Source organism: Felis catus, chromosome A3 (genome assembly GCF_018350175.1).
Source record: "Felis catus isolate Fca126 chromosome A3, F.catus_Fca126_mat1.0, whole genome shotgun sequence".
NCBI lineage: Eukaryota > Metazoa > Chordata > Mammalia > Carnivora > Felidae > Felis > Felis catus.
Window position 1 is genome coordinate 66,844,736 of NC_058370.1, and position 14,559 is coordinate 66,859,294.

The window sequence follows — 14,559 nt, forward strand, 5'->3', positions numbered from 1 at the left end:
ACCCTTCCTCTCTACTGGAGTGGGAAGAGCCAAGATTCAGGTAAGGAACTAAGGGAGAAGGAGGAAAAGCAGGTCAGTTTTGGTTCTTGACTTTAGGTCACCCCTACCCCAGGCAGAAATGGTTCCTCATATGGTCTACCTTCACTCACTAGATCCTCCTAGAACCTGGGTTTTAAGGCCAAAGCCTTGCTTACAACATATTTATTGTCTATGTAAATAATGCATTGCGTTAATTGCTGAAGATATAATGGACAACAAAGACCTGGTCCTTGCTTTACAGAGCTCATAGTCTGGTATGAGAGGTGGACATTGTTCAAATGATCCCCCAAATTCAAAATTACACTGGTAAAAAGTACAACAAAGGAGGGCTGCTTGGAAGTGTAGGAGAATCAGACCTGTCAGGGTCAGTATAGGTTTCTCTGAGGACGTCTGGATGGCTCAGTTGTTTAAGCATCCGACTTTGGCTGAGGTCATGATCTCATGATTCGTGAGTTCGAGTCCTGCACCAGGCTCTGTGCTGACAGTTCAGAGCCTGGAGCCTGCTTCAGATTCTGTGTCTCCCTCCATGTCTGCCCCTCCCTTGCTCTCTCTCAAAAATAAATATTAAAAAAAGAAAAAAGGTTTCTTTGAGGAAACAGTGGTCATGCTGATGTCTGAAGGATAAGTAGGTATGGATTAGACTACTTAGAACATTTCAGACGGAAGGGGTGGGCAAAGCAAGCACAAAGCCCTGCAGGGGTAGGAAGGGACAAATGGGAGCACAGTGTGCTGGAGGAGCAGAGGGAAGAGCAGGGCTAGAGTGACAAAGGCCCAGAGAGGCTGGGAAGGGAGGCAGAGACCACACCATGAAGGCCTTGGTCATGTTTAGAATTAAGAATTTACCCTTAAAACAACAGGAAGCCCTTGGAATGGGGATGCAGTAATCAGATTTGGGTTGGGGAAGATTCCTCTGGTTGTTACATAAAGAATGAGTTAGAGAAGGACATGAGTGGGTGTAGGAAGGGATGGCTGGTTGGGACCAGGATGCAGGTGTTGTTGGGTGCCCTGATTCAATGCAACTTCATCTCATACCATTCCCACACACCTTCATTCTTCCTCTGTTCCTCCTTGGTGGTCTCACACCTACCCCAGCACCTATCTTAGCGTATTATTGTTGTCTCTTTCATTAGTATGAGCATTTCTCAATGGCAATGACTCTATCTCCTTCATTTCTCTCCTTTCCTCACCCCACCATGTTTTCAGCCAAACAATTGATGCATAGTAGGTTCTCAAATAAATGCTTGTAGACCTGAAGAGTATCTTCCTCCAATTTTCACTCCAAGGTCCGGGAGAGGCTCCACCTCTTCATGCCCTGTTCATGCCCACCTCCTCCATATTCTGCCTCCAACACTCCACTGACACTTCTGTTGCTATGATCACCACAACCTCCAGGTGGTCAAACACGATGGACAATTTTAGTTCTTGCCTTAGCTTGAACTCTGCCCATCAGTATCTCTCAACTATTCCCTTCCTTGTGAAAACTTTTCTGCCCTGGTTTCCACAGCCCCACTGTCTTCTGCTAATTTAGCCCTCTAATTGCTTCTTCTCAATATTTTCTGAGGGGTCTACTTCCTCTATCTGTCCCTCAAATATTGGTGTTCCTAGAGATCCAGTATCAGCTTTCTTTTCTTCTCTTCCTGGATGATGTAATCCCTGGATGATTACAATCCCAATTATGACCTTAGATGCTGAAGACTCTGATATCTATCCATATGCCTATTCCAAAACTTTCTTCTTGGCCCCAGACATGTGTTTTCAAGTATACTAGATATCTGTACCTAGATGTACAAGGAACACCTCAGAGTCAGATATGAATTCACCCTCTCCTTGGAATCCACCACCAAACTTGCTCCCTCCCCTTCACTCCTTGTCTCTGTAAATAGGACAACCATTTACCCCATCACCAAGTCCTGAGAGTAGAGTCATCTTAAATTGCTAAATTGCTCTTTTTTTTTTAATCTCCTACATCCTGTTGATTCTATCTCCTAAGCCTCTCACAGGTTTGCACCCTCTTCTCCAGAACCAACACCCAGCCAACGTCAGTTCAGATCCTTGTTTGATCTCTCCTCTTACATGGTCTCTCCTGTCTCTGTCCTCTGCCCCTCCAATCGGTCTTCTGTATCACTACGAAAGGAATTACTGCACACCTCTGACCACATCACTCCCTGGATTAGTCATCACTTGGATAAAATCCAAAGTCCCCTATCATCTGGCCTTTACCTTCAGCCCCATCCCCCCATCTCCCTGTATGCACCGTGTGATCTTGCTATATGTAACTACTTTCAGCTTCCCCATTGTTAGACCTCTGTGCAAACTGCTCCCTCTGTTCCAAATGCCCCTTCCCCACTTGTTGCCTGACAAATTCCTGTTCACCTCCAAGACCATTTGAGCAGCCCCTCCTCTGTAAAGCTGTCTTTGCTCTCCTAGCACCTTGACATTTCTATACCATACCCCTTGTCTTTACTGTCATCTCAACCTGCCAGAGTCCTGGACTGTGAATTCCTTGGACAGATGGTCCCTCTTAAGATCCCCAGTGTCCGGCACTGCAGGTAATCCAGTAAACAGTGATTAAAAAGACGGATGATTAAGTAAAAAAGCCTCTCTAGTCAAAATATTCAGTATTGGGTAAATAAAGCTAATGTATAAATAAAAATGGAAAAAGAATGTAGAGCTATGTACAAGTGAATGGAAATTAATGAAATGCCATTAGACTAAAACCAGAACTTACTGATAAGACAAGCATCATGGGGCATCTGGGTGGCTCAGTCTGTTAAGTGTCCAACTCTTGATTTCAGCTCAGATCATGATCTCATGTTTCCTGGGATCAAGCCCCGCATGGAGCTTGCTTGGGACTCAATCTCTCCCTCTCTCCCTGCCCCTCCCTCCCCCCTTGCTTGTGTGTGCTCCTGTGCTCTCTCTCTCAAAATAAATAAGTAAACATGAAAAAAAAATTTTTTTAAGACAATCATCATGATTCTTTTAGAAAAAGATGGATAATTCATCTAATGATATTGGAAAAATGGGTTATTTTTGAATGTATTAATTTAAATCCTGGCCTCATGCCATGCCCCAAGATTAAGTCTATATGTATTAAAGAATTACTGCAAATATAGATCACTTTTTTTCCCAAGAGAGAGAGAGAGAGAAAGAGAGAGAGAGAGAGAGAGAGCGTGAGGAAGGAGCAGAGGGGGAGAGAGAGAGAGGAAGAATCCTAAGCAGGCTCCATGCCCAGCACAGAGCCCAATGCAGGGCTCAATCTCACAACTGTGAGATCATGACCTGAGCCAAAATCAAGAGTCAGACTTCCAACCAACTGAGCCACCCAAGTGCTCCAAATATAAAACCATTTTTATGAACTAGAAGAGGGGTGCCTGGGTGACTCAGTTGGTTAAGTGTCTGACTTCAGCTCAGGTCATGATCTCGTGGTTCGTGGGTTTGAGCCCTACATCGGGCTCTGTGCTGACAACTCAGAGTCTGGAGCTTCAGATTCTGTGTCTCCCTTTCTCTCTGCCCTTCCCCTGCTCACGCTCCATCTCTTTCTCAAAAATAAATAAACATTTTAAAAAAAAAGAACTAGAAGAAAAATTTATCAAATAGTTATGTGCTTTCTGGATGAGAAATCTCTTCCTAAGCATAATGATAATGGAAGGAAAAAACCTTAAAAAAAGGCTGACAGATGTGACTATATGAAAATATAAATCTTCTATAAATCCAAAATATAAAATGACAAGTCAAACAACAATCTGGGAACAACACTTGTCTATAAATATGACAAAGCATTGTCACATAAGTGCTTATAAAAACTGATTTTAAAAACCATTAAGATTTTGGGGTACATGGGTGGCTCAGTTTGTTGAATGTCAGACTCGGTTTTGGCTTGGGTCATGGTCTCATGACATGGTTTTGTGAGTTTGAGCCCCGCATTGGGCTCTGTGCTGGCAGCTTGGGATTCTCTCTCCCCGTATCTCTCTGCCCCTCCCCCACTCATTCTGTCTCTGTATCTCTCAAATAAATAAATAAAAACTTTTTTAAAAATTTAAAAACCATTAGGACTTCAACGGAAAGTAAGCAAAGGACACCTCCACATAATTAAAAGAAAGTGTAATAAAAAATTAACATCCCTGTAATAACTAAAAGGTGGAAACAATCTAAATGCCCATCAATTCATAAATGGATAAACATGGATAAATGGATATCATAAATGGATAAACCTACAATGGAATATTATTCAGCCATAAACAGGAATGAAGTTCTGATACGTGCTATAACATGCTTGAAACTTGAAAACAGTATGCTAAGGGAAAGAAACCATGATTACATCTGGATAAAATGTCTAGAATAGGCAAATGTACAGGCTGAGTGGAAAGTAAATTAGTGATTGCCTAGGGCTGTGGGTGGAGGAGGGTGGAGGTGATGGCCAGGGGTGCTGACTTCTGAGTCAAAGTTGGAGGCTTAACCAACTGAACCACCCAGGTGCCCCTCACTTGTCTCTTTTGGATAAAACATTGTCTCCAAGAGCCCTGTATTAAAATGTAAATATTGGGGTGCCTGGGTGGCAGGTTAGGCGGCAGACTTCAGCTTAGGTCATGATCTCGTGGTTTGTGGGTTCCAGCCTCACGTCAGGCTCTGTGCTGACAGTTCAGAGCCTGGAGCCTGCTTCAGATTCTGTGTTTCCCTCTCTCTCTGTCCCTACCCTGCTCATGCTCTGTCTCTCTCTCTCAAAAATAAATAAATATTTATTTTTTTTAATGTTTTTATTTATTTTTGAGACAGAGAGAGACAGAGCGTGAGGGGGGGGGTGGGGCAGAGAGAGGGGGAGACACAGAATCCGAGCAGGCTCCAGGCTCTGAGCTGTCAGCACAGAGCCTGAGGTGGGGCTCGAACTCACAAACCGTGAGATCATGACCTGAGCTGAAGTCAGGCGCTCAACTGACTGAGCCACCCAGACGCCCCATAAATAAACATTTAAAAAAGCGTTTTTAAAAATGTAAATATCTAACCTGGGAGGTTGCCATCACTAGCACCTGGTCTTTAGTAGTTTCCTAGCAGAGAGCTTGGGCCTAGGATTGAGTCCAGGGAAAGGGCCAGAGAACTTAAGGTCCCATTTTGGGATGTGAGTTAGGTCTCTGTGGGGTGGGGCAAGGAATATCCAACTGGGCTACAGTGCATCTCCACACAACCAGAATTGATCTGTAGTATAGAGCCTTCACAAACTAAGCCACGCTGCTAGATAGGAACCAAGTTTTAGAGTGAACTCCCATCTGATCAAGGCAGACAAGTGACTGGTCCAAGATTACACCAAGAGCACCGTCTGAGTGGTGATGAGGCACTAGGCTGCACCGCCTTTCAGAAGTAACTGCTGCTCTCTTTCAAATCACAATGAGAACCAAAGCCGGGGAACAGAGGTGCAGGAATGTCTGGGGGAACCAGAGGGTTTTATTAGCTTAAGTTCCCATCTGGAACTGCCCTCCAGAATGATAGGAGGATGGGTCAATGTGGTATGGCTCTTGACCCCGAACCAATATAGTGTCTGGATTCTGAGCAATCTGTACATAAACATAACCTACACCCATGCACAACATACCTATGCTTCAGGGCTTCCACATACATAAATCCAGGATTTTTTTTCCCTATGAATTGTTTGCTAGGAGTCAGAAGTCAGCAGCATCCCAAAGTGAGTGGGGGTCACAGATACCAGGCAGGTCCTCTCTCTTCTACCAACCCCAGTAGGAAGCAGATGGGACAGGTTCCTATGGTTACAAGGGCTTGGCTGCTTTATTACTTTCATTCTTCTGGGCGTTTTTACAAGAAGTAAGCAAAGTACAAATATTTTATAGCCCTTTGGCTACAAAGTATGATATCCCATTTCAAAGAATGAAGGCCCCTGTAAAGGTGAGCCCCTAACTACAAGCTTCTTTGGGAATCGATCACATTATTAAGTACGAGAGCTTATCTGATACACAAATATTTCTCTAGGTTTATGACTGGTAAGACGTAACTCTTAGGGTTGGTAGCATAGAAACTGTGTGGGGTGGGGAAAGAGTGGCACAGAGGTAGGGGTCAAGCTTCACTATTCACCAGCCATTCACTGGAGCTTGGGCGTTACTGAACTGTGCTTAGCCGGTTCTCTCATTTGTAAAAGAGAAATAAGTGATACAGTCCTGTGAAGAGTAAATAAGATAATGTGAAGAAAGCACATTGTGAGCGGCTTACCAAATGTTCGTTGCTCCTTCTCTTTCTTTGCAGATGGTGAGCTGAATTAACTAACTGGTAAGGAAGCTTTCTTTTCTTTTTTTTTAAAGTTTTTATTCATTTATTCATTTATTTTGAGAGAGAGCGAGCACAAGCAAGCTGGAGAAGAGTAGAGAGAAGGGCAGGGGAGACAGAGAATCCCAAGCAGACTCCACGTTGTCAGTGTAGAGAGCCCAACACAGGGCTCGAACCCACGAACCATGCGACCGTGACCTGGGCTGAAATCAAGAGTCAGACACTTAACCGATTGAGCCACCCAGGCACCGTGGTGAGGCAGATTTCTGACAAGTATCCAAATAAGACTCTGAAAGCCCTCAAGGGTAAGAAGAATCTAAAAAATAAGCTGCAAACAAGAAAGAAATCTGTTTCATTAACACTTAAAATAGTGTAGAACTGGAGAGTAGCCAGACCAATCCTGTTTCTATTAATTCTGTGTACTGAGTTCTCTGTGGTGGGTATCTGTCTCACCCCTGAAGTTAGAAATTCCTCAAGGGAAGGCATGAGGACCGAGAAACCTAAGACCCCTGTCTTGTTGAACCTGAATCTCCACAGAACTAGTATGGAGCCTCCTAGTTTGATGGTTGATTAAAACTGAATCATTTTATCTCCCCTCCTTGCCAGTTGGTTCTGAAATCTGATTCTCCTTAGGTAATTTTGGATCCCCTTAAGGCTTACTTATAGGCCAGCTTTCACATTTTTACCCCCATTGTATGCCCAACATGCATGAAACAAATTTACCTGTGCTTTCCAGCAGGTGATTTCTACAGGAGTGAGCCAGCTTGGGTGATATACAAGCCAAACTATGCCTGTGTTCTTATCTATACTCCATATACTCCATAATTCCACTGGTTAGGGATTGCCATTCAATGGACCCACTGCTTTCTCCCACCCAAGCGTTTCGCACCCAAGGATAGAAGCAAAGTGTGATGTCCCTCCATGTCAAAATGGCTTACTAACCCTTCACCAGTCTGAGACATTCTATGAACTATTTGTAGCATTTAGACCCACATGCTATTTTTTCTGGGCTATATATCTACATATCTATATCTATATCTATATTTTTTGCTATCTTTTTGATCTAATAAATCCTGCATGGAAATGGAAGTGTGGTCATTACTTTATTGGTTCACAGACTTCTCTACAGGCTTCTGGATTTCCCTTCTTTTTTTACAAACAGGGAACCAACAAAGATGTGACATATCCTCTTTCCTCCCTCCTCTGTCCACATTCCTTTATTTCCTTCTTTCACTTCCTTCTACCAATTCATAGCCATAATTCTCCCCGTAATGCACTCTAGCACCCTAGTGCTAAGGACTGATGATCCTTAGCACTAGGACAGTGGACAGCCTAGAACTCTCAGGGACGTTATCAAACTGGGTACATTCTGAGTCAGTATTGTATACACAGTGATGTACATTGCATGTGGTTCAGCTGGGCCATGACAGCTCATGTCATTGATAACTCACTCATCCTGAGTAGGAGTGCCGGTGAAATTAAGTTCATGATATTTAGTTCATTCTTATCACACACCTTGAGTTTCTAGGGACATCTCCGGAGTCCCTATCAGAACATACAGATAATTTCAGAAAGGAAAGCCATGTAAGTGTGTACTTTCCCTTTGTTGTTCCTTTCTCATGCCTTGCGAGCTGCCAATGTGTTTATTCTCAGCCAGCAATATGAGAACCCAGGCGACAGTCCTGTTTGACCCTGGCCAGTTACCAGGAGAGACAACTTCCTCCGAATCGTGTATGTATACTTGGTTGCTTCAGAGATGTCATTAAACTTGAACACTGTCTAAAATAAGCTCTCAGGTTTCATCAGGGCTTTGGATACACTGTAAATGACGCATCATAAAGACCCCACCCCTCTCTGATCCCGATAAGGCGAGGGTTAAGGTCCATCTCTGTTTGCCACACTCTAGTTCCTTCTGTCTAGGCCACAATACAATTTCTGGAACCAACTAGTTCCTTTCTCAGCTGGCTCTAAGAACACTGTATTCTTTCTCAGTATTGAATGGTTAACTCATACACAAAGTAAATGCCCAATACTTATTAATGACTGTGACTCAATCATTCAGGTGGTTATTAACCTAAGATTGGTCACCCCAGAGCTCCCACTTCATATCCTGCCAGAGAGAGCACTTCCACCCCTCCCTACAAAGATTGCCACCACCCACCACTATACTCTGCAGGGCAGGGCAGTCATCCGGAAGTTCCTTGACCTTCGTATTAATATTCAAAATCTGCACAGCTCAGGCTGATTTCCCATCTCCCTGCAAGAGCCTGTCATGCTAGTCAGACCGTCTTATACCCCATTTGCCTCAGTCACTGCCAGAAGAACACCTTTTAGGTTACCCAACATCACATGGGCCATTCATCCCAGTACCCTTGAGTTCATCACCTAATCTAATCCAGTCCCTCTCTGCCCTCCCCACACTCTCCCACTGCACCCTTCTCGACTCCTGCTCTGTCACCATCAAACATCCTGATAGCCTCCTCTTCTTTGACCACCCCTCCACCTCTAGGCAGTGAGTGAAACTGGCTTCCCTCCCAGGTGGAAGATGCTTTTACTTTTTCCCTCACTCTCAGGCACCTCAGGGCCAGGGGGTGTGGGAGGTGTTCTGCTTGTCTTTTCCAAACTATTTCTTTAATCCTTCTGAATGTCCAGCTGCTTCAAATCCCCTGTGGTCACCCCTTACCCTTTAGGCTCCTCACTTCCGAGCTTCATTGTCGCAGTTCTTCACCCTTGTCTGACCTGCATCGTTACTTCCCAACCCTGCTTAGGTGCCATGGCCCAGCACTGCCATTCCACTTTTGCAAACACCTTCCACACTAACCTCATCCTTCTTTTATCTGTCTTGTTGGCTTGGAATATCCCATTCTGTTGACCCCCTACTCCCTGGCTCTCAGAGCTTGCACCCAAGCAGCCAGTTATTGCTAGAGGAAATCACACCATGTAGCTGATTGATTTCACTTTGAATTGTGACCTGAAACCTCAAAGGAACACTCTGCACTGCCTGGCAAATACTATCAAGTTTTCCAGGAAAGTTCACTGTCCCATGCTACAATGATGTTTTCAGGGGTGTCTGGCTCAGTTGGAAGAACCTGTGACTCTTAACCTTGAAGTTGTGGGTTCGAGCCCCACATTGGGTGTAGAGATCAGTAAAAATAGATAGATAGATAGATAGTTAGATAGATAGATAGATAGATAGATTTGTCAGAGATTTTGCTCAAAAAAAATTTTTTTTAATAAAAAAGTAAAATGACGTTCTCACTTTTTCCTTTTTTTCCTCAAAATCTTCCACACTGCAGGGGCGCTCGGGTGGCTCAGTTGATTAAGTGTCTGACTTTGACTCAGGTTATAATCTCATGGTTTATGAGTTAAAGCCCTACATCAGGCTCTGTGCTGACAGCTCAGAGCCTTGAGCCTGCTTTGGATTCTGTGGACTCCCTCTCTCTCTCTGCCCCTCCCCGTCTCACACTCTCTCTCAAAAATAAATACACATTAAAAAAAAATTAAAAGCCTCCCATACTGCAAATCTTTAATAGCTGCAAAGTATCTCCCCCAGAATGTTTATCATGACTTTCATGTTTTTTTCAAGTTTTTTAAGAGTTTATTTATTTTGAGAGAGAGAGAGAGAACGTAAGCAGAGGAGGGACAGAGAGAGAGAGAATTCCAAGCACGTTCCACACTATTAGTGTGGAGCCCAGTGCGGGACTTGAACTCACGAACCGTGAGATCATGACCTGAGCCGACGTCAAGAGTCGGATGCTTAACAGACTGAGCTACTCAGGTGCCCCACTGATGGGTTTTTTAAAAATGATTCTGATGGTTTTAACATAGGTCCACAAATTGTATTCCTCCATGTGGGAGGTGATGCTTCATTTGCCTCCCCTTGAGTGTGGGCCACACATAGTGACTGGTTTCAAATGAATGGAGTGGAAAAGGGAAACATAGCCACTTACAGTGGGGAAACCTGGCAGACACTACCTTACATGGTGATTCAAGTGATCCAAGTAATAAAGCATGCAAATAACAAATCAGTTTGATATCATGTACCCTGGATATGATTTAATTAAGGGGTCCTAACACCTCTGTAGTATTCTTCCCCAAACCCATGAATGACCTCTGTCTTCACATGAGAAAATATCCGACAAACCCCAGCTGAGAGACATTCCACAAAACTGTACTATACCGAAGGGTACTATACCAGTAGTACTTTTAAAAAGCATCAAAGTCATTAGAAAAAGGGAAAGACTGAGAAATGGTTACAGACTGAAGGAGACCAAGGAGAGAGGATAATTAAATGCAACATGGGATTTTAGATCAGAAACTGGAACAGTAAAAGATCATTCGTGGAAAAACTGGGAAATTCTGAATAAAGTCTGCAGCATTGGTAGTAATATCATACCAATGTTAAGTTCTTCTGGGCATGTAAGATGTTAACACGAGGGGAAACGGGGTAAAGGACATATGGGAACTCTGTATTGTATTTTCAACTCTTCTGTAAATCTAAAATTATGTCAAAATAAAAATTAAAACTAATAACTCTCACATCTCATCTTCATAGCCTTCTTTCGGCTGATGACCTTGCCTCATACATCCATGATAAGATAAAAGTGTCAGAACAGAACTTTCATTCTCTCACAGCCCATTAGCTGCTGTGTCTGTGTCTGCCTCCATCTTGCTGGTGGAAGAGGAAAGCCATCCTTGCTCTCCCTGAGGGCTAACCCTTCCACTCTGGGTCCCATTCTCTCTCCCTTCTCCCTTTCTCCAGGATGCCCCTCCCTCACCTACTCCTCTTCTGTCCTACATCAGCAATCCCCCCCTCTCCTGGATCATTTCCATCACCATGTAAACACCATCTCTCACATTAATAAGACCCTCCCTTGACTCTTCATGTCTCTCATTCCACTACCCCGTTTTCCTCATCCCCTTGGAAAATATTTTGCAAGACTTATCTGCATGTGTTCTCTCCTCAATTACTATTTCCTGTCAATTTCTCTCCATGATCGCCATGATTCTGCCAAAATTACCAAAATCCATTGGACCATTCTGTGTCATCTTATTGATTTCTCAGTGGCATTCAGTACAATTGACCATTAGCTGTCTTTTGAAAACCCTTTTCTCCTGGCTTCTGTGACACTCCTTCTCCTAGCTTATTGCTACTTCATCTGCCAGTGCTCCTCAATGCTCTATCCTGGCTCATCCTCTTTCCTGGTCAAGTGAGTCAGTTGAGCGCCCAGCTCTTGGTTTTGGCCCAGGTCATGATCTCACAGTTCGTGAGTTCGAGCCCCATGTCAGGCTCTATGCTGACAGCTCAGAGCCTGGAGCCTGCTTCGGATTCTATGTCTCCCTCTCTCTCTGCAACATTCTCTGCTCATTCTCTGTCTGTCTGTCTCTCTCTCTCTGTCAAAAATAAATAAATGTTTTTTAAAAAATTTAAATGAATTAAATAAATAAAAAGTTTAAATAAAATAAATTCTTAAAAAGAAAATTTAACACCCATTTATGATACTCCCAGGAAACTAGAATTTAAAAAAAAAAGTTTTTCAACCTGAAAAAGGGCATTCATAGTAAAAAACTCACAGCCAATATAATACTTTATATCAAGCAATTGAATGCTTTCTCTCTAGGATCAGGAATAAGGCAAGAATGTCTACTTTCATCACTTCTATTCAGTGCAATAAATAATATTTAAAAGAAAGAAGTAAAACATTTTTTGAAGATAATATGATTGTGTACATATCAGAGCCTAAGAAATCTACACACACAAAAAACCTGCTAGATCTATTAATGAATTTAGCAAGGTTGAAGGGTATAATGTCAATATATAAAAATACATTATATTTATGTATACCAGTAATGAACAATTGGAAAATGAATTTACAATACAATTGACCCTTGATAATATGGGTTTGAACAGCACAGGTCTGCTTATAAGTGGATTTTTTACAGTACTTTATTAAAAAAAATTTATAGTACTGTACTTTAATTGCATTTTCTCTTTCTTATGATTTTCTTTTTTTTTTTTAATTTTTTTTTCAACGTTTATTTATTTTTTCGGACAGAGAGAGACAGAGCATGAACGGGGGGAGGGGCAGAGAGAGAGGGAGACACAGAATCGGAAACAGGCTCCAGGCTCTGAGCCATCAGCCCAGAGCCTGACGCGGGGCTCGAACTCCCGGACCGCGAGATCGTGACCTGGCTGAAGTCGGACACTTAACCGACTGCGCCACCCAGGCGCCCCTCTTATGATTTTCTTAATAACATTTCTTTCCTCTAGTTGCTTTATTGTAAAAATATAGTATCTAATACATATAATTATTATAGTACAAAACATAAAATTTTGTTAATCAACTGTTTATGTTACTGATAAGGCTTCCCATCAACAGTATGCTATTAGTAGTTAGGTTTTGGGGGAGTCAAAAGTTACACTGGGGATTTTTTTTCTTTTTAAAAAAAATTTTTTTAACATTTTATTTATTATTGAGAGACAGAGCGAGACAGAGCATGAGCATGGGAGGGGCAGCGAGAGGTGGAGACACAGAATCTGTAGCAGGCCCCAGGCTCTGAGCTGTCAGTGCAGAGCCCGACGTGGGGCTCCAACTCACAAACTGAGATCACGACCTGGGCCAAAGTCTGTTGCCCAACCAACTAAGCCACCCAGGTGCCCCTACACTGGGGATTTTTGACTGTTGAGGGTCAGCACCCCTAAACCTTGTGTTGTTCAAGGGTCAGCTATAACATTAACAGATGAAATGCTTATGGTTAAATTTAATGAACTATGCATAAGATCTTTACACTGAAAACGACAAAACATTTTGAGAGAAACTAAAGTGAGTTCTAAATAAATGGATAGACCTTGACATAGACTAGAAAACTCAATATTACTAAAATGTTAATTCTCCCCCAAATTTGATATATAGATTTAATGTGATCCCAATAAAAATCCCAATAAAAATTGACAAGCATAGTCTAAGATGTATATGGAAATGCAAAGGACCAAGAATAGCTGAAACAACATTGAAAAAGAACCACAACATTGGAGGGCTTCTGCTCCTTGATGTCAAGACTATCTTAACCAAGCTGGCAGAGTCCTAGAGCAAGGACAGGGACGTACGTCAACAAAACCAGAGTTCAGACATCGACCCCACACACATATGGTTAACTGAGTTTTGACAGGTGGCAAGGATAGTTTTTTCACTGTATGGTGCTGGAACAACTAGCCAGACATGTGAGTTAAAAAACAAAACAAAATGAAAAAAAAAATACGCGCACAAAACCTTGACTTTTAAAAAAAAAATTTTTTTTAATGTTTAGTTATTTCTGAGACAGAGACAGAGCATGAGTGGGGGAGGGACAGAGGGAGAGGGAGACACAGAATCAGAAGCAGGCTCCAGGATCTGAGCTGTCAGCACAGAGCCAGACGCAGGGCTCGAACTCGCAAATCATGAGATCATGACCTGAGCCGAATTGGGTCGCTCAACTGACTTAGCCACCGAGGCGCCCCTTGACATTTTTTTAAAACATAAATTAACGTATCTATTATAGGCTATCAGTGTTTCAAATGGTGGAGCTTCTACTGGTCTTTCAATTTCTTCAGTCTCCTGATGGCAGATTTTCCTTGTGACGGCAGAAATGGTGTTTGTTATAGATCCAGGCTCCACCAGCCACCGTTTTCATGAAGGAACCACAGTGCCAGATCCCACAGCTCATCTTTTCATCTTGGTTTTGCCACAGAGGGAGCAGGTGTACTCAGCGTGTTGGCTTATTTCAATTTTCTTCACCATTTTCCTGAACGAACCACTTGAACAGTTTCCTGGTGCGATTAGCCATGTTGCCGCAGATGAGATCCCAGCCCAGTCAAAAATTTTGACTCTTATACATAAAAATTGACTTGAAGTAGATCATAGATCTAAACTTAAAAGCTAAAACTATGAAAGTTCTAGAATAAAATGTTGAGAAGACAACAAAAAGTTGGATGATTTCCCCATAAATAATAATGGAGAGGGGCGCCTGGGTGGCGCAGTCGGTTGAGCATCCGACTTCAGCCAGGTCGCGATCTCGCGGTCCGTGAGTTCGAGCCCCGCGTCAGGCTCTGGTCTGATGGCTCAGAGCCTGGAGCCTGTTTCCGATTCTGTGTCTCCCTCTCTCTCTGCCCCTTCCCCGTTCATGCTCTGTCTCTCTCTGTCCCAAAAATAAATAAACGTTGAAAAAAAAATTAAAAAAAAAAAGAAAAAAAAATAATGGAGAGACGCGTGTGAG